The sequence below is a fragment of the Leptidea sinapis genome, chromosome 2, assembly GCF_905404315.1.
Source record: "Leptidea sinapis chromosome 2, ilLepSina1.1, whole genome shotgun sequence".
NCBI lineage: Eukaryota > Metazoa > Arthropoda > Insecta > Lepidoptera > Pieridae > Leptidea > Leptidea sinapis.
The window spans coordinates 14,311,235-14,339,118 of record NC_066266.1 but is presented as its reverse complement, the minus strand read 5'-3'; the positions used below and the strand labels follow the sequence as shown (position 1 = coordinate 14,339,118).

Genomic DNA, 27,884 nt, shown 5'->3' with positions numbered 1-27,884 from the left:
TGAAAATTTAATTTTTTTTTTGCTTTAACAAATTTTTTAACAAAAAATAATTAACATCTTATCACATTCATGCTTTTGCGATAGAATATAAAATAAATAATTAACATTTCTATAATTTTACATAAGGTTATATCATGATTCCATACACAAATTACATTACTTGCACAGTTATTGACATGGCAATGGCCAGTATTGATTATCAACACAAATATCACACAATTTTAAAACATGTATCTAAAGTGACTTGTATAATAAAATATTTTTATGTCTCATGTAGACGAACTTTGGTCTGTGTTTCTCTCGAGATATAGAATTGTCTACTTAACGTCTCTAGCAGTTAGAGCACAAGTCACTTTCTTCTTGTCGACCGGCGCAGTATTCGTGATGGAGTATTTTGCAATTCTCTTCATTAACTAAATGCTTACTTTTCCTCCTGCTTCTTACAGACAGGGCTGGATACAGCATTCTCTCTCTCCAACTTGTTATTTTCCTTTTCATTATCAATAGTTGTAGTGGCCAACACCACCCCGCTGATGTCACCATCGATGGACTGCTGAAGCAGATCATTGTCGGGACTATCAAATACATCACACTTCAATGATCCGTTAGCTTTTGTAGTGTTGCCTGATGGTAATATGCCACATAACTTTTGCCAAAGGCCACATATGTTTTCTGGGGTGAACTGTTTGAGATCATCCTGAAAACATATTTTTAAATTTTATTCCTCTAGTATTGCTATTAATATGTTCCTGTTATAAATTATTTTACACGTTTATACTTAGGGTCTTCACAATGTAAAGAATAGCCTATTTACGACTTATCTATCTCGATGTTATCACGAATCTACATATTCTACTATACAAGTATTCTGAAGAGAACAGGTGAATCAGATGGAAATGAGCAATACAGCCGTAGTTCAACGGACTTATTGAGGGGAGGAGGTGAAAGCATCGCCGAAGACTGGTTTCGTCCTTGCAAATAGCGCGGTACAGCGTAGTGGGGAGAGAGACAGCGTGATAGGAGAAGAAAAAGGATAACTAGATAGTGGCGTCAACAAGGACAAACAAAGGTATCAGTTACTTGATATTAAGAGATCACCGCCGACCACACTCTCGTGCAGCATCAATGCAGAAGGTCATTAAATGAAAAATATCTGGTTATGCTGCGCACGTAAGGTCGTTTTACGGTTTGGTTGTCAGATGTAAAAATATAAAAATGTCCCTAAAAACTACGACATGTTATAATAGGACTAAAACGTTTTTTATGTTGAATTTGCATGTGATAAAAATCGTAATACGACGTGGCTCACCTGAGGATCATCCTGGACTATGGCGCCGTCCTTGCAGGCGCGGCTAATGAACGAAGCGAACATCATCGCCCTGGACGTCTTCTGTGCGCAAAACATAATATTATAACAAGTCATTGTGGTTATTTGTATGACAAGGGACGTGACTTTCCAAATCTCAAGTGATGACTACAAAATGTATAGTTCTGAGCGGCATGATTGCACTGGTACTTAAAGATACGATTATGTTCAAACATATTTATATAAACAGTGCTTGCCCATTAGGGTTTGAAGGCGGAACAAGGCGCCGCTGTGGGACCATCATCACACAGCGCGATACTAATAAAATACATATTTTTTATTCCTATTGCATAAAACCAAACATCTCTTTCGAATACAATTTTAATTAAACATATAAATTGTATAAAAGAGTTGTATATAAGAGAGTGCGATAATTTTACAATGCTCATCACAAGTCAGGATGGCCGAGCGATCTAAGGCGCCAAGACTCAAGGGAAACCTTACCTATAATGTAGGTCTGAGCTGTTCTGGTCGTCTAGAAGGTTACGATATCCTGCGCGAGGCCGTGGGTTTGAATCCCACTTCTCACATATTTTTTTGCCCTCGCCCGGCTTCCCTGCCGGAAACAGCTTTTAGGGCTATCAACACAGAGGAGGTTTTAAGGCGGTAGTAAATATTTTCACCAGTGCCCGACATATGAACCCCATTTAGGGGATCTAAATACGTAAATATATTTTTCTCCTCTCGAAAAAAAATATGCTGTGCTAAGGAGCCTCCTATTGGTCGTTTTCTTTATTACTGAAGGTCGTGCATGAGAAAGTCCTACGTCTCGTTGTAGTTTTAGCTTCGACCAATGCGGTGTTGCTATATAACCGTGTGTAAGTGCGTTTGTTGAAAATTATATATAAAGTTGTTCCACCAGGTAGACTATTTTAAAACTTTGCTAGGAGTTGATGGTGCTGACATTAATACAGTTTTTACGCTGAAGAACAGAGCTTCTCGTGCCGTATAGAAAGCTGAGAATTATATTTCGGTGTGGGTGTGGGGAATGATACTCACCACTCGTCTACTTTACAAGACGAATTACAGGAGTGTTGCCAGCGTTTAAGGAAAACTTGCGCTTTAACATGTTCCCATGTCGTTACGTTCTAAAATCACTGCGCAAGGAAGCTCATTCCAAAGTTGAATCTTCTGTGGGTTAAATTAGACAAGGCTCATTTTACCCCATTCCGCGACCGTCTCAAGGGAGGACTCGGCGGAAGACACAACTTTCTTCCAGCCTTGGTCCACGATTTGACGAGAGAGACCTGCATGGCTCGAGTAAACGGCATCACCAGTACTGTCGTTTGCATAGCAATCATCTCAATACCAACATATAACGAGATAGAGACGAGATAGCACACAGTCCTGTGGTACTCCAGCGTTCACGCGCTTCGGGTTTGAGCAATAACGGCCTATAATCAAAGGCCTGCGCTATATCCAGGCTAACTGCCAGGCCGTATTACTTGCTACTTACAATGAAGAACTGCATATCGTTAACGAGTAATTTCACTATAAATTCAAGAAAACTGCTTTGTTATGATAACAATAAAACAAGCCATAATTGACAGTTGCCGGCCCCGAAGTAAAAGTACTCTGTGGTCAGAGTAAGTACATTTCAGTAACAAATGTCATTATAATAGTTATACATAAAAAATAGAATGAACGAAATCGGTGTTGCAACGTAAGAATACCATTTATTCTTCAATTATTCTTGTTAAACGGCAACATCGGTTTGTGTACGCGATAAGCCAAGTCTTCGACGAGAATTTTGTCACTCGTACTGTGCATGTTAGGATATACGAGAAATTACACGATGTCGACAACTTTTGTCTCTCGCGTCGCGACATATGTCGCGTTGCGCATCTTAGCCCGGCAGAAGATCGTGGCAAAAGTAATAGTGTCGGTCGTTGATCAACTGGTGACCCTCTAAGTATACCAGAGCTCGGGGTTAATTATGCTCTCCATTTTTTGGAGAGCAGGGAGGTAATACCTATAGGTAGTTTCCCGGATCCGATATGTCTTCTTTTTTTGGTTCGGATGTATAAGGGCTGACTTCCATGAGTCCGGGACTACGCCTTTAAAACACAATCTAAATGGTGAGCTTATACATGAGCAGCTTTACATTCCAATCGGAATACTTACCCTTGAAGAATTCTTGGTCGCACTCGAAGGGAAGTTATTTTCGTTACACATACGCTTCGGGCGGGGCATATCAGGCGACGGAACTTCTCGCACTGGAGACAGAACAGAGAAGAAACCGCCATCGAAGGTCTTGGTTCCGCTGCCCGCATCTCACCCAGGTCCTTCTGCTTGTTTTACTTGCACATTCTGAGCTCTTCTTGCGGCTGCAAAAAATAAAAATAAAAAAAGTCAATTTATACAAACTCGCCATTATTTTGATGTTTTATGGATGATCTTTTATGAAGAGAAAAGTGATGTGACGATCAACACCTTGATGATCGTAAGTGAAACGCCCTGCAGATTACAATACGTTGTAACGAGGATAACTCGATTGATTACCATTATTTTGATGTTTTATCTTTTTTGATAAGAATCTACATTTCTCGAACCCGCGCCTCTCGGGTTCCGTCCGTGCGCTCTTACCAACTGAACCAACCATCCGAGTAATGCCGTTAGTCTCACATCGACCAAAAATTTGGTTATTTCAAATTTAATTTGTAAAATTAGTGTAGGATATCACTTTAAAATAATAAATTGTTAATAAAAACACACCTGCTATCGCGTCCCGGATCCTGCTGGTAGCTGCGGGCTTGCCGGCCGCTACGGTGGTCGTCATCTTCCTCTTTAGCATTACCTTCTGCGGTTCCTTCTCTAACCAGTCTCGAGCTTTCATTTCTTCTAACTCTTTGAAACGTATGTCAATGTCCTCAATCTGTGGAAATTATTTACTTAGTGGCACAACCAAGAAGGAAATCTAATTTTTAATCTTGATCAAAATTATAAATTTTTTATCACCATAAATGATTTCTCAGACATGTTACTGTGTCGGAATGCCGCTATTGACTGAAATCTTATATGATGTTTACGTCTACATTGACTACGACAGCTGTGGAAACGGCGAAAAAAAGAGTTGAGTTTAGAACTAATCTCTATTTTGTATCATAAAAATCATGAGTGTAAGACGTAGCTTGTCATGCAAACTAAACTAATATTCCAGGCCTGTTTTGTCAGTTTGCCATCAAGAGACTATCTAGATGTATTAATTATTTTTGGGCCCACTGGATATGGTGATATTTTTTAATCGTTTTATGCTACTAAAATTGTAAGCAATTTTTTATTGTTAACAGGCCATATTTTATTGTAAAATCTAACTAGGTTCATGAAATTATAATAAAAAGGCAAACACTTGATACATTTCCTGTAAGTATCCAGTTATGTAAGTAAGTACCATGGCAAAAAATGCGTATAATGAAACATTTGTTACATTCATGTGAGAAAATAAAAATATTACAACATAACATGGTAAAAGTGAATATCGGCTTTCGAAAAGTAACAAATATCTATTGGATCCATGGACCTAATTTTAATTATTGTTTAGAGCCTAAACTAATTTAGCAATATTTTAATATTACCTTATATTGGTAAATATTTTAATATTACAATATTTAATATGACAAAGTCTATATAGATATGTTATCTGTGCATCTGGCATTTTGATTTTTATATTGTCAAAACATAAACGTTTCTCTCGAGATGTGTGACAGTTTATTTTGCATTATTATAATTAATTATTTTATTTCACAGTCGTTGTGTAAATTGATCAATACGATTTCATCGTAATGTGCGAAAACATTAATAAGTGTCTGAGATACCTGGAGACTTGAAACTAGATCTCCGGAGAATACAAAATTTAATAATTCTGGCAACCTAGCCATGGTCAAAATAAATATCTTCTACGGGGTAGGATACAATCTAGGCACACAAGTAGAAAAACTTATCTGCTGGTTGATCTATCGATTTCTAATACTAGAGCTGCTCTTGCTGGATACTGTTGCATACATTTTATGGGTAAACATTCTGTTGGTTGCTGTGCACATGAACTGTCCGTTGTGTGGTATTTAGGGCAGGGAATCAAGATGAGATTGAACCACCTGCATCGTTTCTGGATGACATTCGAATTATAAAAGATGATTTTGAAAATAATGATGACATTTTTTATATAGTATCCTATTAATATTATAAATGTGAAAGTTTGTATGTCTGGGATGTATGTTTGAACTTCTTTAACGCAAAAACTACTGAATGGATTTTGATGAAACTTTACAATAATATAGCTTACACACCAGAATAACACATAGGCTATTATTCGCGTGAAATATACTTTATATGGCAAGACAACGTTTGCCGGGACAGCTAGTAATAAATATTTATATTAAACAGTGTACAAATCCTTACCTCAATAGTATTTATATGAAATGCTTATTTTATTTACACTAGACCTTGATATTATAATGATGGTTATTAAGTATTTTTGGCAAGTTTTCTAGTTTAGTGGTTATGGTTAGTGCCCTAACTGTTAAACTGAAGTATTGGGGTGTTGGTGTACACACGCCTAGAACTATTAATATACTTGTGTGATGAACATTATTGCTCTGTGCATTATTGTAAACCTTCTTTTATCAGCTGTATCCTTACTCAAGCTCCTGTACTCCTACAGGCTCTGTTTATTTTGATATCAGAATATTACCACTACTTGTTACCACTAATTATTTCTGTTTCTGTTTTCTCAAGATATATATATATATATAGCTTATTATTAACATTTCTATATGATTTTTAGGTTATTTTGACATTCACATTTTTTTTTCTCAGTATTCCGGGTAGACCATTTCTAACTAATTATACCGTTGTAATCTCTAGATTATGAGGAATATATGATTCACTACTATACACCATATTTAGAGGTGGGCCTAATCGTGGAACAAAAAAACTATCTCCTTTCATAGTTCTAGGTGAACAGAAAATACCTTATAAATTTTTATTCCCTTGATCGTGTCGGTATGTAAGTTTTTTGCATCATAAACGACCCTGTATATCTATTTTATGTAATTTGGAAGTCTATTTTTTTCACAACTTCAAGATACTGTGTAGACCTGAGTATATCTCATGATTTAATACCTATTGATCACTCGCGCTCTCGAGACGGACGGACGAACAATAAAGTGATAATCCGGTTTTTTACTTTTGAGGTGCGGAAAGGTTAAAGTAAGCTTTTCAAAATATTTAAAAGTAGACGAAATGAGAAGGGTTTGAAAATTGAGAAATAATGTATAAGGAGCTTGTTAAAAAATATGATACATTAAAATTTTTCTCGTATCTATTGTATTTGAGGATATGAGAAGTGAATAAGCACGCGAGTTGCACCCATTTAGTCTCAATTTTGTTTAGTGAAAATAACGGACGAGACGAGCAGGATGTTTAGCTGATAAACCCAAAAATTAAGAGCGGCACTACAATTGCTCTTTTGATGACCTTGAGCCATAAGATGTTAAGTCTCATTTGGCCAGTAATTTCACTAGCTACGGCGCCCTCGGTCTGAACCGAAACAGAGTAAGTACATTTCAGTAACAAATGTCATTATAATAGTTATACATAAAAAATAGAATGAACGAAGAATGAACGAAATCGGTGTTGCAACGTAAGAATACCATTTATTCTTCAATTATTCTTGTTAAACGGCAACATCGGTTTGTGTACGCGATAAGGCCAAGTCTTCGACGAGAATTTTGTCACTCGTACTGTGCATGTTAGGATATACGAGAAATTACACGATGTCGACAACTTTTGTCTCTCGCGTCGCGACATATGTCGCGTTGCGCATCTTAGCCCGGCAGAAGATCGTGGCAAAAGTAATAGTGTCGGTCGTTGATCAACTGGTGACCCTCTAAGTATACCAGAGCTCGGGGTTAATTATGCTCTCCATTTTTTGGAGAGCAGGGAGGTAATACCTATAGGTAGTTTCCCGGATCCGATATGTCTTCTTTTTTTGGATCGGATGTATAAGGGCTGACTTCCATGAGTCCGGGACTACGCCTTTAAAACACAATCTAAATGGTGAGCTTATACATGAGCAGCTTTACATTCCAATCGGAATACTTACCCTTGAAGAATTCTTGGTCGCACTCGAAGGGAAGTTATTTTCGTTACACATACGCTTCGGGCGGGGCATATCAGGCGACGGAACTTCTCGCACTGGAGACAGAACAGAGAAGAAACCGCCATCGAAGGTCTTGGTTCCGCTGCCCGCATCTCACCCAGGTCCTTCTGCTTGTTTTACTTGCACATTCTGAGCTCTTCTTGCGGCTGCAAAAAATAAAAATAAAAAAAGTCAATTTATACAAACTCGCCATTATTTTGATGTTTTATGGATGATCTTTTATGAAGAGAAAAGTGATGTGACGATCAACACCTTGATGATCGTAAGTGAAACGCCCTGCAGATTACAATACGTTGTAACGAGGATAACTCGATTGATTACCATTATTTTGATGTTTTATCTTTTTTGATAAGAATCTACATTTCTCGAACCCGCGCCTCTCGGGTTCCGTCCGTGCGCTCTTACCAACTGAACCAACCATCCGAGTAATGCCGTTAGTCTCACATCGACCAAAAATTTGGTTATTTCAAATTTAATTTGTAAAATTAGTGTAGGATATCACTTTAAAATAATAAATTGTTAATAAAAACACACCTGCTATCGCGTCCCGGATCCTGCTGGTAGCTGCGGGCTTGCCGGCCGCTACGGTGGTCGTCATCTTCCTCTTTAGCATTACCTTCTGCGGTTCCTTCTCTAACCAGTCTCGAGCTTTCATTTCTTCTAACTCTTTGAAACGTATGTCAATGTCCTCAATCTGTGGAAATTATTTACTTAGTGGCACAACCAAGAAGGAAATCTAATTTTTAATCTTGATCAAAATTATAAATTTTTTATCACCATAAATGATTTCTCAGACATGTTACTGTGTCGGAATGCCGCTATTGACTGAAATCTTATATGATGTTTACGTCTACATTGACTACGACAGCTGTGGAAACGGCGAAAAAAAGAGTTGAGTTTAGAACTAATCTCTATTTTGTATCATAAAAATCATGAGTGTAAGACGTAGCTTGTCATGCAAACTAAACTAATATTCCAGGCCTGTTTTGTCAGTTTGCCATCAAGAGACTATCTAGATGTATTAATTATTTTTGGGCCCACTGGATATGGTGATATTTTTTAATCGTTTTATGCTACTAAAATTGTAAGCAATTTTTTATTGTTAACAGGCCATATTTTATTGTAAAATCTAACTAGGTTCATGAAATTATAATAAAAAGGCAAACACTTGATACATTTCCTGTAAGTATCCAGTTATGTAAGTAAGTACCATGGCAAAAAATGCGTATAATGAAACATTTGTTACATTCATGTGAGAAAATAAAAATATTACAACATAACATGGTAAAAGTGAATATCGGCTTTCGAAAAGTAACAAATATCTATTGGATCCATGGACCTAATTTTAATTATTGTTTAGAGCCTAAACTAATTTAGCAATATTTTAATATTACCTTATATTGGTAAATATTTTAATATTACAATATTTAATATGACAAAGTCTATATAGATATGTTATCTGTGCATCTGGCATTTTGATTTTTATATTGTCAAAACATAAACGTTTCTCTCGAGATGTGTGACAGTTTATTTTGCATTATTATAATTAATTATTTTATTTCACAGTCGTTGTGTAAATTGATCAATACGATTTCATCGTAATGTGCGAAAACATTAATAAGTGTCTGAGATACCTGGAGACTTGAAACTAGATCTCCGGAGAATACAAAATTGAATAATTCTGGCAACCTAGCCATGGTCAAAATAAATATCTTCTACGGGGTAGGATACAATCTAGGCACACAAGTAGAAAAACTTATCTGCTGGTTGATCTATCGATTTCTAATACTAGAGCTGCTCTTGCTGGATACTGTTGCATACATTTTATGGGTAAACATTCTGTTGGTTGCTGTGCACATGAACTGTCCGTTGTGTGGTATTTAGGGCAGGGAATCAAGATGAGATTGAACCACCTGCATCGTTTCTGGATGACATTCGAATTATAAAAGATGATTTTGAAAATAATGATGACATTTTTTATATAGTATCCTATTAATATTATAAATGTGAAAGTTTGTATGTCTGGGATGTATGTTTGAACTTCTTTAACGCAAAAACTACTGAATGGATTTTGATGAAACTTTACAATAATATAGCTTACACACCAGAATAACACATAGGCTATTATTCGCGTGAAATATACTTTATATGGCAAGACAACGTTTGCCGGGACAGCTAGTAATAAATATTTATATTAAACAGTGTACAAATCCTTACCTCAATAGTATTTATATGAAATGCTTATTTTATTTACACTAGACCTTGATATTATAATGATGGTTATTAAGTATTTTTGGCAAGTTTTCTAGTTTAGTGGTTATGGTTAGTGCCCTAACTGTTAAACTGAAGTATTGGGGTGTTGGTGTACACACGCCTGGAACTATTAATATACTTGTGTGATGAACATTATTGCTCTGTGCATTATTGTAAACCTTCTTTTATCAGCTGTATCCTTACTCAAGCTCCTGTACTCCTACAGGCTCTGTTTATTTTGATATCAGAATATTACCACTACTTGTTACCACTAATTATTTCTGTTTCTGTTTTCTCAAGATATATATATATATAGCTTATTATTAACATTTCTATATGATTTTTAGGTTATTTTGACATTCACATTTTTTTTTCTCAGTATTCCGGGTAGACCATTTCTAACTAATTATACCGTTGTAATCTCTAGATTATGAGGAATATATGATTCACTACTATACACCATATTTAGAGGTGGGCCTAATCGTGGAACAAAAAAACTATCTCCTTTCATAGTTCTAGGTGAACAGAAAATACCTTATAAATTTTTATTCCCTTGATCGTGTCGGTATGTAAGTTTTTTGCATCATAAACGACCCTGTATATCTATTTTATGTAATTTGGAAGTCTATTTTTTTCACAACTTCAAGATACTGTGTAGACCTGAGTATATCTCATGATTTAATACCTATTGATCACTCGCGCTCTCGAGATAAAGGGTCTTGACAGACAGATAGACGGACGGACGAACAATAAAGTGATAATCCGGTTTTTTACTTTTGAGGTGCGGAAAGGTTAAAGTAAGCTTTTCAAAATATTTAAAAGTAGACGAAATGAGAAGGGTTTGAAAATTGAGAAATAATGTATAAGGAGCTTGTTAAAAAATATGATACATTAAAATTTTTCTCGTATCTATTGTATTTGAGGATATGAGAAGTGAATAAGCACGCGAGTTGCACCCATTTAGTCTCAATTTTGTTTAGTGAAAATAACGGACGAGACGAGCAGGATGTTTAGCTGATAAACCCAAAAATTAAGAGCGGCACTACAATTGCTCTTTTGATGACCTTGAGCCATAAGATGTTAAGTCTCATTTGGCCAGTAATTTCACTAGCTACGGCGCCCTCGGTCTGAACCGAAACACAGTAATGTTTACACATTACTACTTCATGGCAGGAATAGGCGCCGTTGTGGTACTCATAATCTAGCCGGCTTCCTGTGCACTCACACTCCTGGGCCTCCCACTTGTCCCCTCCGCCCGAACATTTTCTCACCTGCATAAAAATCATGTCCCAAAATCCATGAAGGTCAGCCGCGGTTACCAGTCGGTGGCGAGGGTCCACCTGCTCGCAGCACACCACTAGGCCCGCGAATTGCTGTATCAACTGCGACAAGAGTAGACGACCCTGACCCACCGCACCCAGAATGGCGGCTGGAACATCAATATTCAACACACATTATTACGGGGCAATGTAGCAGACATTTATACGATTATTCTGATGCAGAAGAAGATTTAATCTAAGAGAATCATAACCAGAAAAATTATAAGAAATACATGTCATAAATAGAGCAAGACAAATACTTCAAGCCGGCCAAAATTCTAGCGTCTACAAAGTGCAAGTCCAGTCACATTTAGAGTATTGCTATCATCTCTGGTGATGACCAGTAGCTAGATGTAGCTATGGGGCTGAGACTTGGACACTAAAGAAGGCCGACAGAGATCGGATTGAAGCCTTTAAGATGTGGTGCTGGAGGAAGACGCTTCAAATCCCTTGAACAGCATTCCGCACCAACCAATCCATCCTTCAACTTCACCCTCAGTAGAATCTTAGAGTTCTTTGGACATATCGCCAGTAAATATGGCCACAGCCTCGAACAACTGATGGTTACTGGGAAGGTAGACGGACAACGCTCCAGAGATCGCAGCCCTAATCCGCACTTCTCTGGATACCGGACTTCATGACGCACTGCACGTAGCCAAAGACAGACACAGATGGCGAACTATTGTCAAAAAGTTGAATCCTCAGAGAAATCACGACCCTCAGCAACTCTTGCAACGCAGAGCTGCTCGGATTAACGGGACTCCAGTTCTCTGTGAACGACTACATCACATTGCATTGCGTAGAGACGTCGCGTCATTGTATTTTCCACCGCATTTATCGACGTCTGGCGTGCAAGGCAGACGTGTTGCTAAACTGAGCTTAAATTAAATTATTACAGTTAATTGATTTTGATCATTGTTTTGAGTGCAATAATATTATATAGTTGAGTGCAATAATCCAGTTTTGCGGAAGTGGATTGATATCACCATCTTATTCTGTACGAAACAAGTGAGTAAATATAAATAATAAATCTGTTCCGGCTTCGCTATATGCATTCTACTATCGGACAATCGCACTAGTTACCGGTTATAATAAACATAAGGCAATCGGTAGACAACATGAATGTAACACGCTCGCCTACTGGAAGTGGCTTGATTCATGGGCATAGTGGTTCGCAACCAAACTTAACTTATGAGACTCCTCGTTTTGAATCTCACTCTAACTTTCGAATTAAGCGTAAGCATTCAGACGATGAGATTAAAACACAACTGTCAGATATACAACAGCAAATGACGCAAATGTTGGCTTTACTTACAACACAAAATGAAAATTTCTCAATTATAAGGCAAGACATTTTAGGCATCCAAAACACTATTACCGAAAAGTCTGATATGCAGTTAACAAAAGACCAACTAGAAGCAATAGAAATGGATCAAAAACAAAATGAAATAGAACTAAAAAAATCTCATATTTGGCACAGAGATCTGAAAAAAAGGTAGTGTTCCTGGAGAACGACCTAAAAAACCTAAAAAAGCAAATAAATCCAACTTCATCAACAATTAGTAATGATAATCAATCATATTCTCGTGTAGCAACGCTTCGACGTATATGACGAGAGTTGTCAAACATCATCGTGCAGCAACGTACATGACGAGAGTTGTCAAACTTCAAGACATTGATAATTTCAACAGCTCCGTCAGCAATACTCTTATCTTTAGCGTAAAAGTGTTTACTTTAGACGCTGTAGACCCGGGTTCGATACACCTACCAGTGTATGGAATTTTTGGGGTTTTGTAAAGCTAATGGAAATTTCTAGTAAGTTCAGGATCAAATCGAACAGAAAAAAAGGGATGAAAAATGTGTAAGCTGGATAAAAATAGTTAAAAGAATTTTCTAGTACAATTTAAATTTAAAGGTGGATTGGGAGAATCATTTTGAAAATAGAACAGATCCGGGGGTATATAAGCCGTACTAAGCGTGGCCTACGGCAGTTCTAGTTCTGACTCGAAAGTGTAAAGAAGAAGAAGTAGTGAAAAGTGGAAGTGTTCCAAGAAGAAGAAGATGAAGAGACTTAGTGTTCGGTACGCTGTGACGCGATGAAGGTACCGCCGCCCACAAGAAGCGACGTGCAAGTTCAGAAAAAGTGAACGCAAATAAAGACTCGTTCCTATAAGCGGAGTATTATTTCCAATCTCTGACCCACTCTCGTGTCAATATAATTCTATTTTAGCGGAGTTTAATGAGCAAAATTTAAGACGAAAGAATATTTTAATAGCTGGTATACCAGAATCTGTTTCAATAGATCGAGATAAAAGACACACATTCGACAAAAATGAAGTAATGAATACCATTAACACCAGAGTGTCCTAGCCCTATTAATATTTTCCGTGTTGGGAAATAGAAACCAGACAAAATACGCCCTATCAAAGTGTGTTTTAAAATAGAGGAAACCGCTAAATGCCTACTGCAATATAAGACTAACATAAAAACTAATAAAATAAAAATATTCTCGGATCAGACACCGTACCAGCAGGCTCAATTTCAAAATCTGAAAGAGGAACTTCAGCGCCGTATTGAGAAAGGCGAAGAAAATTTGCGCATTAGATATATCAAGAATGTACCCAAAATCATTGTCTGAAACGTGGATAAAAAGTAAAGAAGAGGCTAAACGAATTTTATTACCTGGTTACACTCACTATTATCAGTACAGACAGAATGCTTATGGTGGTGGTGTTTCAATTTTTGCTCATAATAACTTAAAGCATCATGTTGTCGAAGAGCTATACAAAGACGACAACCATTACTTATGGATACATTTGCAAAAAAAATCTGTAGATATTGGCGCTATATACAAAACCCGGTAGAACTAATATTAATAATTTTCAAGATGCTTTTTCTTCTCAGCTGAATCTAAGAAAAAGAGCTATAGTATTTGGTGATTTTAACTTTGACTTATGAAACCCAGACAAGTCAGTTGAAGCTTATAAAGATCCCACAAGAAAATGGTTTCAAAATTATCAATAAAATTGAATCTAGATATTGTACAAGAGAAACATTTACTAAAAAAATCTTTGATCGACCACGTCTCTACCAACTTGAATGAAAATGGGTTTCACTTAGCTGTTATTGAATCATCGATGTCAGATCACAAACAGATTTATTTTGAAGTAAGGAAATATCGACCAGAAGCAAAAAAAAATTATACACTATGAAGTGGTAGATTATAAAAAGCTCTATGAGGCAGTTAGCAATACCAAAATATTCAACAATAACCATGATTACAACATCTTAGAGGATAAAATATGGATATTAATTAAACAAAACGCACTAAAATTATTAATTGACCGAAGCAAGACTGGATAAATAAAAGTATATTAGATGATATTAATCGTAAAAACATACTATGGCATCAACATAAAAAAAATCCTGAAGCTAAAAGCATCGCAACCAATTTTATAAAAGCTAAGAGTGCCGTTGCAATCAGAATCCAAAAATTAAAAGCAGATTACTATCACAAGAAGTTCTTCAATTGTCGAAATAAGCCTTCTAAAATGTGGAGTTTAATAAATTCTCTGAATCACAATAAAAATCAAGTACAATCCGTACCCACTAAACTAAAACAAAGACACGGTATTTCTGAATGGAAATGATATCTGCCAGGCTTTTAACGATTTCTTTTCTACTGTTGGTTCAAAATTAGCGGAAGATATCCCTATAAAGTACCTACCATAACAATAAGACCTACACAAATGCTAGTATGGACACTAATATTACGTACGCAGGTCTCAGTACTATTAAATCAGCAACAGTAGATGAAGTAATTACTCTAATAAAAAACTTAGACTCTAATACAAGTGCAGGTATGGATACGATAAATACTAAGTCAATAAAATGCATCATGCGATTACTAGCCGATGAACTTACAAAGTGCATAGATACCTGTTTAAATCAAGGCATAGTCTAAAAATTGCAAAAGTGACGCCTATTTGCATGTCTGGATCACAACAAGAGCCAGGGAATTATCGACCCATTTTAGTTCTTCCAGTATTGTCTAAAATTTTTGAGCGTGTTTTATACGATCGACTTGAGACATACTTAAAATCTATAAATTTCTTATTTAGTAAGCAATATGGTTTTAGACCGAAATCTAATACACAATAAAAAAATGGATGATTAATAGGACCATTGTTATTTCTGATTTATATAAATAACATTAGTAAATTGCAACTCAAAGGAACCCTATCACTATAGGCAGATGACACTAGCCTTTTTTATTTTGGTCATAAAATTGAACCAATCATAAGAGACGCACAAGATGACGTAAACCTGCTCAATGTGTGGTTTCAGTGTAATTTACTGACGATAAACATATCAAAAACCCATTATGTTATATTTGCCGCTAAAAATAAAAGGATTCCAAATCATTTACCATTAAAAATTAATAACCAATTAATTAAAAGAACAGATAGTGAAAAATATCTAGGCCTTTTATTAGACAATCATTTAACATGGAAACCTCACATGGAGTCTAAGCTGACATCCCTTACTGGAACACTGCGTAGTATAGCACGTTGTCTCCACCGAAATGTACGTTATATCATTTATAACTCTCTCGTAAAACCGCATATTGATTATTTGGTTGAAATCTGGGGTTTAGCTGCCAGAACTAATATAAATTTAATCCAAACTGCACAAAATAAACTTATAAAAGTATTATTTAGATATGATTTTCTGACACCAACGAGCAAAGTATATAAAGAAACTAAAATAATGGACGTAACACAAACATATAAATATCACACATGTATTCTCATTCGAAAAATATTTAGTAACGAAATACACACAGAATTAATGTTTAAAAGAAAGAAGTATTCCCAAGAAAAAAACTTAAGAAGTTGGAATGACTTAATGCTACGTCCACCAAGAACTAATTACGGTAAAAGGAACTTAACTTACGAGGGAATTCAGATTTATAACAAACTTCCAAATACTATAAAAGAAATTAAAAGTACGGCCTTATTTAAAAAAAAAACTAAAAGCACATATTATTATAAGCAACACTATTTAATATGTAATTATACTTCATTCTAATTATTTTTTCATCTTAACGTCGTTACGAATTATATAATTTAAAAAAAATGCACAATCACTCATATAAACATGTACTTATTTGTTTTAAGTTTTCTTATTTGTATAATTGTTCAAACCGTAGGTATTATTTTAGTTTACTTCAACTGTTATCTTTATAAGTCGTTAGCCACATCCAGTCCTTCTTATTCCGGATAAATATCAAACATGTTGATGTTCTTTCGTTGAGAATTTTTATGTACCTTCATTTTTTGTTATTGTTCACTTTGTTTGTTTTGCATGCTTAGTCATAGAAACATAAGGTAATATTACACTGTTGATTTATGTAAAATTCTCATGTAAGTGATTTTGTGTTAAATCTTATGAGAATAAATGTCTTTAAACCGATTTATTACGGAGAATATTCCAAACAGCTGTTTGACCTGATTCCTGCCGCCAAATCCTACATTAGCATGACACACCACACTTGGATATCATGTGGATGTGTGGCGTTTCTCTCAATATATGCATGCGGTTTTTAAGTTTTTCCCACGTAATGAGCCTCAGCAGTGTTTCCTACAAAATACTGCACACTCTTCAAAAAGCCCGGTAAGTGAGATGTCCTCTGGTGTTGCAGAACAATGTAGGTGGGGGTGATCACTTAAAATCAGGCGATCCGGTAGCTCATGTGTCTCATCTCTTCCAGAAAAAAATACTGATAGTCCCCTATCAATATGTAAATAAGCACATTAGCAAATAACCTAGTAGTTGTGATTATAATAATATTAACATTAGGAATAAAAGTAAACTTGTTAACTACTACTGTATTCTACTCTATCTATATTTATCATACAAAATAGCCTTTCTTCAATAGATTATTCAGTTAACAAACACTGAGTTGAACTATTGAGAGGTATATAAATAATTAGATGCAGATATTTAAAACAAATGTAGGCTTAAAAGAAGTAAATTATTTAAACATGTAAAATTGATAAGTTATATAATTTTAGGTAAGTACAGAGTTTTACATGTGTGTATAGTTGTTGTGTTTCTGCATTACACAATTTTATATACCTAGTGTTGTAGTGTATACCTATATATTGTAATTAATACTTTATAAATACAAAACAAGATAAATAGTTGTATGTCGAACTATGAACTTACTATAAGACACACTTTGAGCACACACTGTCTTTAATCAATAGCTGATATTGAGTATGTGCTTTCTTTCTTCTCATATTATAGGTTGCCACCGCGAAATCCACAGCATCAATTCAGATACCAGTGACTGTCTCTTGCCACATCATAAAGTAATTTACAGCAAATTATGCCATGATGATGTCACCATGAAGCTGAATTACCTGTGCCCGTCTCTATGGGACTTAAGATGCAACTGAGAATGAACATCTACATCAGCAATAGATGTGGGGGCAGTACTGCCCAGGCCACAACATATGGTTAGATCTTTAGCTACCACAATAGTTTGCTATGCTTTTACTACTTTGTTAATAATAATATATTATATTATTAAATAAAGGATATATACATACTTCAACCGAATCAGGCACCACACCCTCCATTGATATCTCCTCCCAGGTATTACACATCTCAGTGATTCTCTTAGTTTCTGAATTTAACTGGTTTTTAAGATGTTCCACACTTCCCAAATCATTGTAATCATCATGTAAAAGTCCTTAAACATTAAGAAAGCCATTTAATTTTTTTTAACATTTTGTAAATCCTATTAAAATGTTGTTTCCCATGAAACTTGCCAAAATATTAAATGGTAAAACTATTGCAAAATCTGATAATAAAAAAAATACCTTCTTTAATTTTCTTTTTCATTTCTTTGAGAGCATTTTCCTTACCCCTTGCTATAGTGACATATGGGTTTATGGTGACTGTTTTCTGGGGCTCTATTGCCATTTCATTTTGGGATTGAACTTTTTTCTCAGTTTGTTTTCGATCTAGCTTTAATTGTTTTTGAGTTAAATGATGTGTATTTGGGAGACCTGTATTTTTTGGGGCAAATGAAGAGGCATTTTGTGACAATTGTTTTTTCTGTAACTTATTACTCTGAACAGTTCGCGAATTGGTGACCCTTCCAGATGTACTGGGTATAGCCCTTAGAGGAGATATAGACACAACTTTATTAGGAGCATGAGCAACTCTCACAATAAATGGCTTCTTCTTCAGTGCTGCAGCTTCTCTTTTCTTCTTCTCCTTTCCCATCTTCCATTTCTCTAATTTTAGCCTCCTTTGTTCAGCTTTAGCTTCCTGCTTTATAGCTGGTAACTCACATTCAACTTTTGGTAAATTTCTTGAAGCATCAAAAACCTCCAAACGAATACTTTTCCTTTAAATTTTTTTTAATTCACAATGAACTGCAACCTGCGAAATAAAAGTAATTAATTACTTACTGAATGTACCCATAAGTAATTATTTCAAATTTACCACATTTTAAACAGAGGCTTACCCCGCCAGCCACACTCTCTAACTGTACTGGTTTTTGGTTGTCTTGATCATGATTCTTCAGAGATATATTATTGAATGAGTCTGAAAATTTAAATCGTTTTCCACATTACTTATCAAAATATTGGCTGTTTACTTTAAACTAAACTTAATAATTAACAATATACAGCTTGTTGTCAGTTGGACTTGGTGTAACAAGTTATGTTTGAGTTATGAGTAAGATTTAATTGTTTAATTATGTAAACCAACATACTTAAAAAAGAAATATTGTAACTTGTGAACACTGTGGTCTTACACATAATAAAAAATAAAATAAACAACTTAATAACTTGAGGTATAGGATACCTTTGATTTCGATTTGTAACCCCTAATATTTTTTCATGTTTTTAATTATTAAATTGTTTCAAGTGAAGCAACTGATGAGAGTTAAAGTATGAAAGCATTTGGCTTAAAAAATAAATAACATGATTGAAAGATTAGGTAACACATTACTTTATGCCCCGATGTGTGAATCTAATATAAATGTTTTCTTTTCTTTGTTCCTATATAAATGGTTTGTTTGTAAAATTATAGACGAACCGTCAGAAGATGGGTGAGCCTGACATTCTTATATATTCAAAGAAAAAAAAACAAAAAAGATCTTACCTGACTAGGAGTTATCCAGGACTGTGACATGTTGGTCAGTTTTGCCTAGTGAATGTGTATGTAGAATAGGTGTCAATAATGGTTGAAATTTTATATTAGTTATTATAAATATTATTCATTATTGTAAGTAGTAGGTACAAGTTCAATATTTGGTATTTGGTTGTTGTTAATGAAGTTGAATATTATCATATTGTAGCATAAAATAGAGATGTTAATGGATAAAATTAAATGAACTCTTCTTCGTACTTGAACACTTTATAAGATACATTTGCCGTACGATTACATTTCATTTATTACTTACATTTATTGGTTAATAGATTGAAATGGTTGAAGTTGATCTGGTATATTCATCATCTCTAGACTACATGTAGGCTTGCGGTCATTATGTATTAGCAAGTCGGTCTTGCCACCGGGTGACTGACGGTGTCAGTCGGGACAGTCTGTCTACCCCAAGCCCCAAGACACCTCATATTTGCACAACGATATACACAGAAATCAGTCTACATTCCACAACATAAGTAGGTAATAATAACAATTAGCAACTGCATTCTACATTAAGTAACCTCAAGTCTCAACTCGCATTAAGCTAATACGTCAATTGACATTTGATAAATAAATCAAGTATCTGCAATGAGAAATGAGAATGAACCTGCTCTTGCCTCTATTTAGGGATGAGATCGATAAATCAAACCAAGAAAATCGATGTTAATGAGCAATACTATATCGTTTTCGTATACTAGTTTTACTTAAGTTACTGTTATTCCAAGAAAGCAAGCCTTAATACACACAATTCGTGGAATATATATAAAGGCATAAAAGGCATTTATTTTCTCAAAAATGATTACTTCAAAATTCTTTTTGATGTCATTTCTAATAACCACTAGATACTACTACCGCTTCGGAAACAAATGGAACTATACTGTAAACTGTAAACTATACTGTTACTATAATGTGAACGTCATGTAAAGGGAGCCTATCAGCAGGCTCCAGCTTCACTAAAAGTTGGGAGGCAACAGATGGGGAGCCTGAATATGGTAATTGTAATAATCATTATTATAACGAAGGGTACACCGTCACGAAATAATAAATAGGACTTTTAAATGGATCTTAATATGGTCCATGCTAATCAGGATATTTACTTAAATACACTTGTATTAATTTAGTTTGACATTACAAACAGCCCAGGGCCAGTGTTTCTTATGATTATTAATAAAATGTTGAAAATAAATAATTCATACGCGTGGTGCTTGTTTCTCCTAGGTGGTAGACAACAATAGTTAATAAATCATAATGTATTTGTTGAATGCGATTGCTAATTGTGACAGTGGTCACGACCATCATGTTCATGAAGTATACAAGCTCTAAAGAATAATGCATCCAGTATACGATGTATACAGTTTATATAATTCATTGCTTTTTTATGAAATTATTTATTTTATTAAATACTGTCCAACTGATTTGTTATATGTACCTATACTACAGCCATTATAAAATACCTTATTTAATTTAAGGAGTGACCGTTGAGTTTCCTGTTTTTCTCATGAGCTTTTCCGAACATATTATGGTAAATTCAGTAATAAAGAGAAAAGTTAATAAAATAAATATTTGTAGTGATTATTCAAAAGGGCTTAGTTTAAGCCTAATTGAATAAAGCTTATTTGACGTTCACATACTTAAATGTTAATATTCAATGTCACTTAGACTTAGTGAGCGAAATGTACTTCGGTTGATGGACGCCTTAAAGCTAGGGTTTATTTGAACTACAAATGATTTACCCCTATATCACGAAAAAGCTGTGGGTATGAAGCTATTGCAGCAGACAAAATGCAAACTTGTATAATTTTTAAATCAATCAGAGAGCGATAATGACAGTGATTGTAGTAGTTGTTCTGATGCCATTGAGAATAAAATACTTAAATGTAGTATATTTGCATAATATTAAAATACATTAAAAAATCTTTACTTTTGATTTCTTTCGCATCCTTAATTATTGTAACTATTAATTTAATATAATGAATTAGTGACGGGTCCGGATGCTTGGTATGAGCGTTGAATGATCGGCGCTTATGACAAGCATGTGGCATCTGAAATAGCCTGCATGTTGTAGGCATGACTGGCACGATGACGTGTCGCCCAATGAGAAGCAACATGCAGTCTATAGTGAGTAAGGATGGAGTGATTTTTCGCCCAAAGAAAAGCAACAAGTGGTTACAAAGAACATTAACGAGAAGTGAGTTTTGTAGTGAGCGATTTTTGAACATTAAAATATGTTTTGCTTAGTTACATTATTATTAGTAGTTAGAGAATTGTACACTTTATCACTTAATTACTCGCAAGCAAGCCACTCGTATGCCAAAAATTTTTGCAATACCGCACTGTTACAACAATCTCGCATAATATATTAATCCATTTCATCGTATGTGCCGAAGTATAACGAGTTAAGTAGTAATTAAAATTGTGAAATCGATATATTTAGTCAACGTTTATATAATTTTGAAATAACAATTAAGAAGCACTGTAACATAGAACTCAAATATTAGTTGTACTTACATATTTTCAATGTGAATGTAAATAATATTACGCTGTTTACAATAGTTAGATTTACAATTTTATAGTGATAAGATCTTTATTTTTATTTTTTTATATTTCATGTTTTACTTTGTAATCGTTTTTGTACCTTAAATAAATAAATAAGGTATACAATTGAAGGGGTTTTTGGAAAAACAACCAACGTCAAAAAAAAAGTAAAAAGATATTTTTGTATCTATGGATAGAACAAACTCGTGTTCCTAAACTGGCATTTACAGTTTTATCAAATTTAACCGTAGTCAACAGATATTGATTAAAAAAGTTTGTTCTCTATCCGGAAAAACAACCATTGTCAAGTCTTTGTCATAGTCATAGTTTTTTTTTTTTTTTTTGGAAAAACACCCTAAGTCAGTTGTCATCTGTCAAGCTGTTTTCGAATATCAACGATCGTGCGTTTTTTGGCGGGAACGAGTGAACGAAGGAAGGCGCGCTTATACAAAAAAAATTGTTTAAATTATTGTTCATTGTGCATATATTTTTCATACTTGTAAATTGTTTATCCTGGTTTATAAATATTCGATTTTTGTATATATAAATTGTTAAGTGCGCTTCCCCATCGCCATGGGGAAGCGTACAGGTAAAAGGCCGAAGAACGGCCAGAGCGACGCAGAACCAGCAGACGAACTTCCCCTATCCGAATCCTCGGTATCTGACGCGGAGGTGACTGAACGTCTCATTGTAAGAAGAAAGGATAAAGAGAAGTATACCCCTTATAGAGCGACAAATTATTATAGGTTGTACGACGAAAATTCAAATAAGAAGGAATTTATTGTATTTCTCAATCGCAAGCAGGGTGAAGTCAAAATATCAGACAAGGACAGGTTGGGTCTGTCAAATGGAATCAGGAGGCATTGCGTTTCGGGTGTGTTGCACCTGAGGTCCGTTAATGCTTTTAAAGTTGGTGTTACCTTTGACCTGCCTAACAATGCGAATGTATTTTTAAAAAATGAAAAGTTACTTAGCGAGTTGGAGATGGTTGCCTCAATTCCGGCTTCTGAAACGGAGGTCACTGGAGTTCTTACTTCTGTTCCCACTGATTACTCCAACAAAAAAATTCATCAATTAATTGCATCGAGTAAAAAAGTTATTGCTGTGAGAAGGTTCATGCGGCGAGTAAAGGACCCACAGGGTGTTGTCTCCTTTGTTCCAACGCAAACTGTTGCAGTCACATTTGCATCAACGTTGTTACCTGAGTATGTAACACTTGATCACTGGAGGCATGAGGTTAATGTATATGTACCCCCTATTAAACAGTGTCTACGCTGTATGAAATTTGGCCATATTGCTAAATTTTGTAGAAACAATGAAGTTTGTTCCATATGTTCTGACAATCACAATTTTAAAATGTGTCCAAAAACTTTAACAAAATGTGCCAACTGTGGTGGAGATCACATAGCTATCTCATCTACCTGTCCTCTGAAAAAACAAAAAATTGAAGAAAACAAAGTGAAGTCCCGTAGTGTTAGATACTCAGATCTCTTCAATGAATCTGCTTTCCCTCAATTAAACTCAAAGTATATTGACACACACCTGAGCAATCTTATAAAATCTGACAAATTTATGAACCTCTTGGTTGAAGCAGTTTTACAAATTTGTACGAATAAAGATAAGTTAACTATAAATTCAAATAGTATTAAGGAAATTCTGAATAACACTTTTAGAAAAAAGACATCTAGTTAATTGTTATTATGGATACATTGAATATAGTGCAGTGGAACGCTCAAAGTATTATTAGTAATAGGCTTATTTTTACAAGGTTTTTATATGAAAATCATATTCATATTGCTATAATTTCGGAAACTTGGTTAAAACCACATCAGTATTTTTTAATAAAAGGCTATAAAACAATAAGGAATGATTGTGGTAATAAACACAATGGTGTAGCAATTTTTATTCATAATAATATCACATTTTCTAACATAAATACATATTTTGATAGTGCTCTACAAAATGTTTGCATTAAAATTAAAATTAATAACAAAGAACTGAGTATTGTAAGTTTTTACAGTCCTTCCAATTCAAATCCTCCATTTAATAAAAACAATTTAAACAGTTTAATTAAGTCCATTCCAGAGCCAATGATATTTGCAGGTGATTTCAATGCTCATCACATGTTGTGGGGATGTGTTGATACATTGCCTCGAGGTAAAGATGTTTTTGTCAAGCTACCACAATAGGATCTCCATCTTGGCGTCCTAATGCTCTTGACTTGACTTTGGTAACTCCATCATTGGCTCTTTTATGTGACTGGTCAGTTATTGACAGTCCTCTGGGCAGTAGTTATCATCTCCCTGTAATAATAAAAATGGCAGTAAGTAGTGATAGTAGTAGTTTGCAAAACACATTATGTAATAATCTACATTTGCCCACTCACCCTAATTATAAGCAGGTGAATTGGAGTATGTATAGTAACTTAGTTGTTTCTTATTTGGATGATGTTAAATTTGACACTTTATCTTCAATAGATGCTTTTAATTCCTTTTGTAATATTTTACTTTCTGCTGCCAAGCAGTCAATCCCTAGCTGTCTGTTTTCCAAAAGTTCTAATAGTAATAATGTTACTAGTTCTTGTTCACAAAAATCTTTTAAATATCCTTGGTTGCCTTGGTGGAATCAGAGGTGTACAGAAGCAGTTTTAAATGCTAAAAATGGTTACATTAATTTTAAAAACAACTCCACTGATGAAAATTATGTGGAGTTTAAGAGATTGCGGGCTTTAAAAAAACTTATCTTAAAAAGTGAAAGAAGAAATAGCTGGATAGGCTTGTGCAATTCATTTAATCGTTGTACTCCTTTGTCTTCAATTTGGAAATACATGCGCAAATTTAACAAAACTTACATTCCTGACAGTGTGTTGAATGATAGTTGGATTCCAGATTTTCTACAAAAGTATACTTCTGACTTTGTATCAAATGAGTTAACTAACTATATAAATGTTGTTAATGATAGTAATAAATATTTGATAGAGCCTTTTTCTTTACAAGAACTAAAATCCGCTTTATTTACTAGAAGAGATACATCTTTCGGTCTTGATACCATTCCATATATTTTACTCAAAAAACTTAATTGCCACAGTCTCAACATCTTTTTAAATAATCTTAATCGCCTATGGAAGGAGAATACTATTCCTGCAGAATGGAAAACAGACTGTTTAATCCCAGTTTTAAAGCCAGACAAAAATAAAATGTTACCTGACTCTTATAGACCTATAGCTCTCACGTCTTGTGTTGGGAAGATATTTGAGCAGCTTCTAAAACAACGTCTCGAGTTCTTTATAGAACAAAATTGTCTTTTGCCTAATAATCAGTTTGGTTTTCGCAAAGGTCGGTCTTCTAGGGAGAGTATAGCGCAGTTACAGCTTGATGCGCATCAATGTTTAGCAAGTAATCAGTATCTTTTGTCTGTATTTTTTGACATCTCAGGTGCCTTCAATAGTGTAAATATTGCCGTGCTTTGTGACGAGTTATCAATGTTAGGGATACCAGGTAAAATAATAAATTGGATGCAATCCTTTTTGACTGACAGAAAAGTATATGTAAAATTTAATAAACATTTGCATGGACCACGACTCTCTTCTCTAGGTGTTTGTCAGGGGGGAATATTGTCTCCTTTAATTTTTATTATGTACATAAGACGATTGAACCTTATTTTGGGGCCAAATATAGTAAACCTACAGTATGCAGATGACTTAGTCGTCTATGTATCGGGAGTTGATCTGATTAATTTAGCCGCTACTATTAATAAAGCACTTGTAAATTTATATCAATACTTTTCTTATCTTAATTTAAATGTAAATCCAACCAAATCAAAAGTCTTTGTGATTGGTCGTAAACGCATCATATTGCCTCCCATTTTATACAATGGCATTCCACTGCCTATTTCATGTGACATAAAATTTCTAGGTGTAACATTTACTCCAAAAACTGTCTTGGAAAAAATATACAGATAGTGTTATAATTAAAGCGAATAAAGCTTATAATGTATTAAAATCTTTGTGTGCAACGTCGTGGGGAGCGGACCCTAAAATATTGTTAATTTTGTATAAATCGCTTATTCGTAGTCATTTTGAATATGGCTTACATTGTTTCGCCGCAGACAGCAAAATTGTTAATAGTCTGGATAAAATACAAAATAAATGTATGCGTACAATATTGGGTGCACTTAAAACTAGCCCAATAGCTGCTATGCAAATCGAGGCCAACCTTCCTCCTTTGTGTATTAGATTTAGTTATCTTAAAGAAAGATTTATTTTAAAGCTCTATAGCTTGCCGACGAACAATCTTCTTAAGAATCTTATTGCTTATCAATCGTCTTCATTTCAGAGACAGTTGTTTATCTTGCAAGATTTTTCTTCATTTTTTAAATTTCTACAAGATTTAAATATTAAGATATAACATACCATATACAGATATAATAAGTAATCTAAAACAGCGTATGACTCTTCTTTGGGGAAGATATTGGTACAATTGTACAGAAGTTGAAAATAAGGCTCATTCGTATACTTTGTTAGATAATTCCGTTAATAGCACACCCTGGTTTTGTAAGTTTAAAAATAACGCTCACAGAAAGTTCTATACTACAATAACACGAATGCGTATTGGTCACTATCGATTGAATTTTCATCTTCATCGCAAAAAAATTGTCTCCTCTCCTTTTTGTGACCATTGTAATAAGCAACAAGATCAGTCTCTGGATCACATCTTTTTTGATTGTTCGTCCTTTGGCATACAGCGCCTTGTGCTGATGGATGAGCTACTGGAAATATATGGTGCACCCAATATAATCCCGCTCTCAGTAATAGATCTATTAAAGGACACATTAACTTATATGTCCTTGTATAAATTTGTATGTAGTACTGTAAATACATTGTAATTAGTAGATACATACGTTGTAAATTTGTTTATAATTATGTAAATACGTTATAACTTGTACATATACAACTAGTAATAGCATAGCGCAATTCGCGAACTGAACAGATAATGTAAATAGGTAGGTATTATTCTAAAAAGTTATGCAAATTACACTGGATTTGACTTTAAGAAAGGGGGAAAATTATTAGAGACTATATTACTGGATTTGGACTTACTAAAAGGAAAATATGGAAAATATTCTTTAGAGAATTATACATTAACGGAAATGGTAAAATAACTGATGACTTTAAGACTGGATTGGATTTGATGAAAGAAACTACTATAAATATTCGCTATCGAATATACATAATTGGAAAAGGAAAATGGAAATAATGTAAGATGAAATGAGAAAACTGGATTGGACATTTTGGAAAACAAAATAGTGAAAATAATAAATACCAAAGAAATGAAAATACTAACGACAAGGCAGTAAGGCCCCTGGCTATAGCCTGTTCGAAAGAACGAATTAATATAAAAAAAAAAAAAAATCAACGATCGTGCGCAGTTTTGTAATATTATTTCTAACAACTGTATTAAGTTTGCGATTCCTAATAATGGATGATATGATGAATCACATTGTGCTAGTTGTTTAGCTTTTAATAAATGTAGCTTTTTTTGTGAACCAAAAAAAAGAGCATCAGATGTGACATCCTTACTCCTGCATTATTTAAACAACAAAGAAATTACATCTGATACTCTGATATTGATAAGTGATGGTTGCAGTGGGCAGAATAAAAATCATGTAATGGTATATTTCGGGTATTTTTAGTACATGTGTTAAAAATATTCAAGTCAGTTTTGCACGTGTTTCCAATGAGGGGACATACTTACCTCCCAAATGATTCTGATTTTGCCCTTATTGGAAAGAAGGCATTATTTTCTCCAGAACTTCCAAGTGATTGGGATAACATAATCAAAGATTCTAGAAAACATCCTTCTCCCTTCAAGGTAAAACCGCTGAACAAGATATGTTTTTTAACATACTGCTTTGAAATTACGACAAGTACATATTATTAAAACTAGTGAAAAATACCAATATATAGAAACAAAAGATTCTATTACTGGGCCTGCAACATGTAATGCTGCTAAGGTACAAAATTTAC

At 34.5% G+C, this 27,884-nt stretch overlaps 1 long non-coding RNA gene across 4 annotated transcripts; it reads right to left on the bottom strand.

Annotated features, from left to right (window-relative positions):
- LOC126977514 (uncharacterized) lies at positions 1–21,988 on the bottom strand. 4 transcript variants are annotated; one of them, XR_007732222.1, is made up of 9 exons: positions 21,833–21,988; positions 18,642–18,721; positions 17,989–18,556; positions 17,716–17,858; positions 11,051–11,208; positions 8,061–8,220; positions 3,491–3,693; positions 1,310–1,390; positions 1–697 (listed from the first exon to the last, which is right to left on the bottom strand). It is a non-coding gene; the product is annotated as an uncharacterized LOC126977514 (long non-coding RNA). The 4 variants fall into 4 exon arrangements; XR_007732220.1 differs by lacking the exons at positions 3,491–3,693; positions 21,833–21,988 and adding an exon at positions 7,470–7,672 and having other exon boundaries at positions 18,642–18,993; XR_007732219.1 differs by lacking the exon at positions 21,833–21,988 and having other exon boundaries at positions 18,642–18,993.
- Between the last annotated feature and the right edge of the window lie 5,896 nt (positions 21,989–27,884).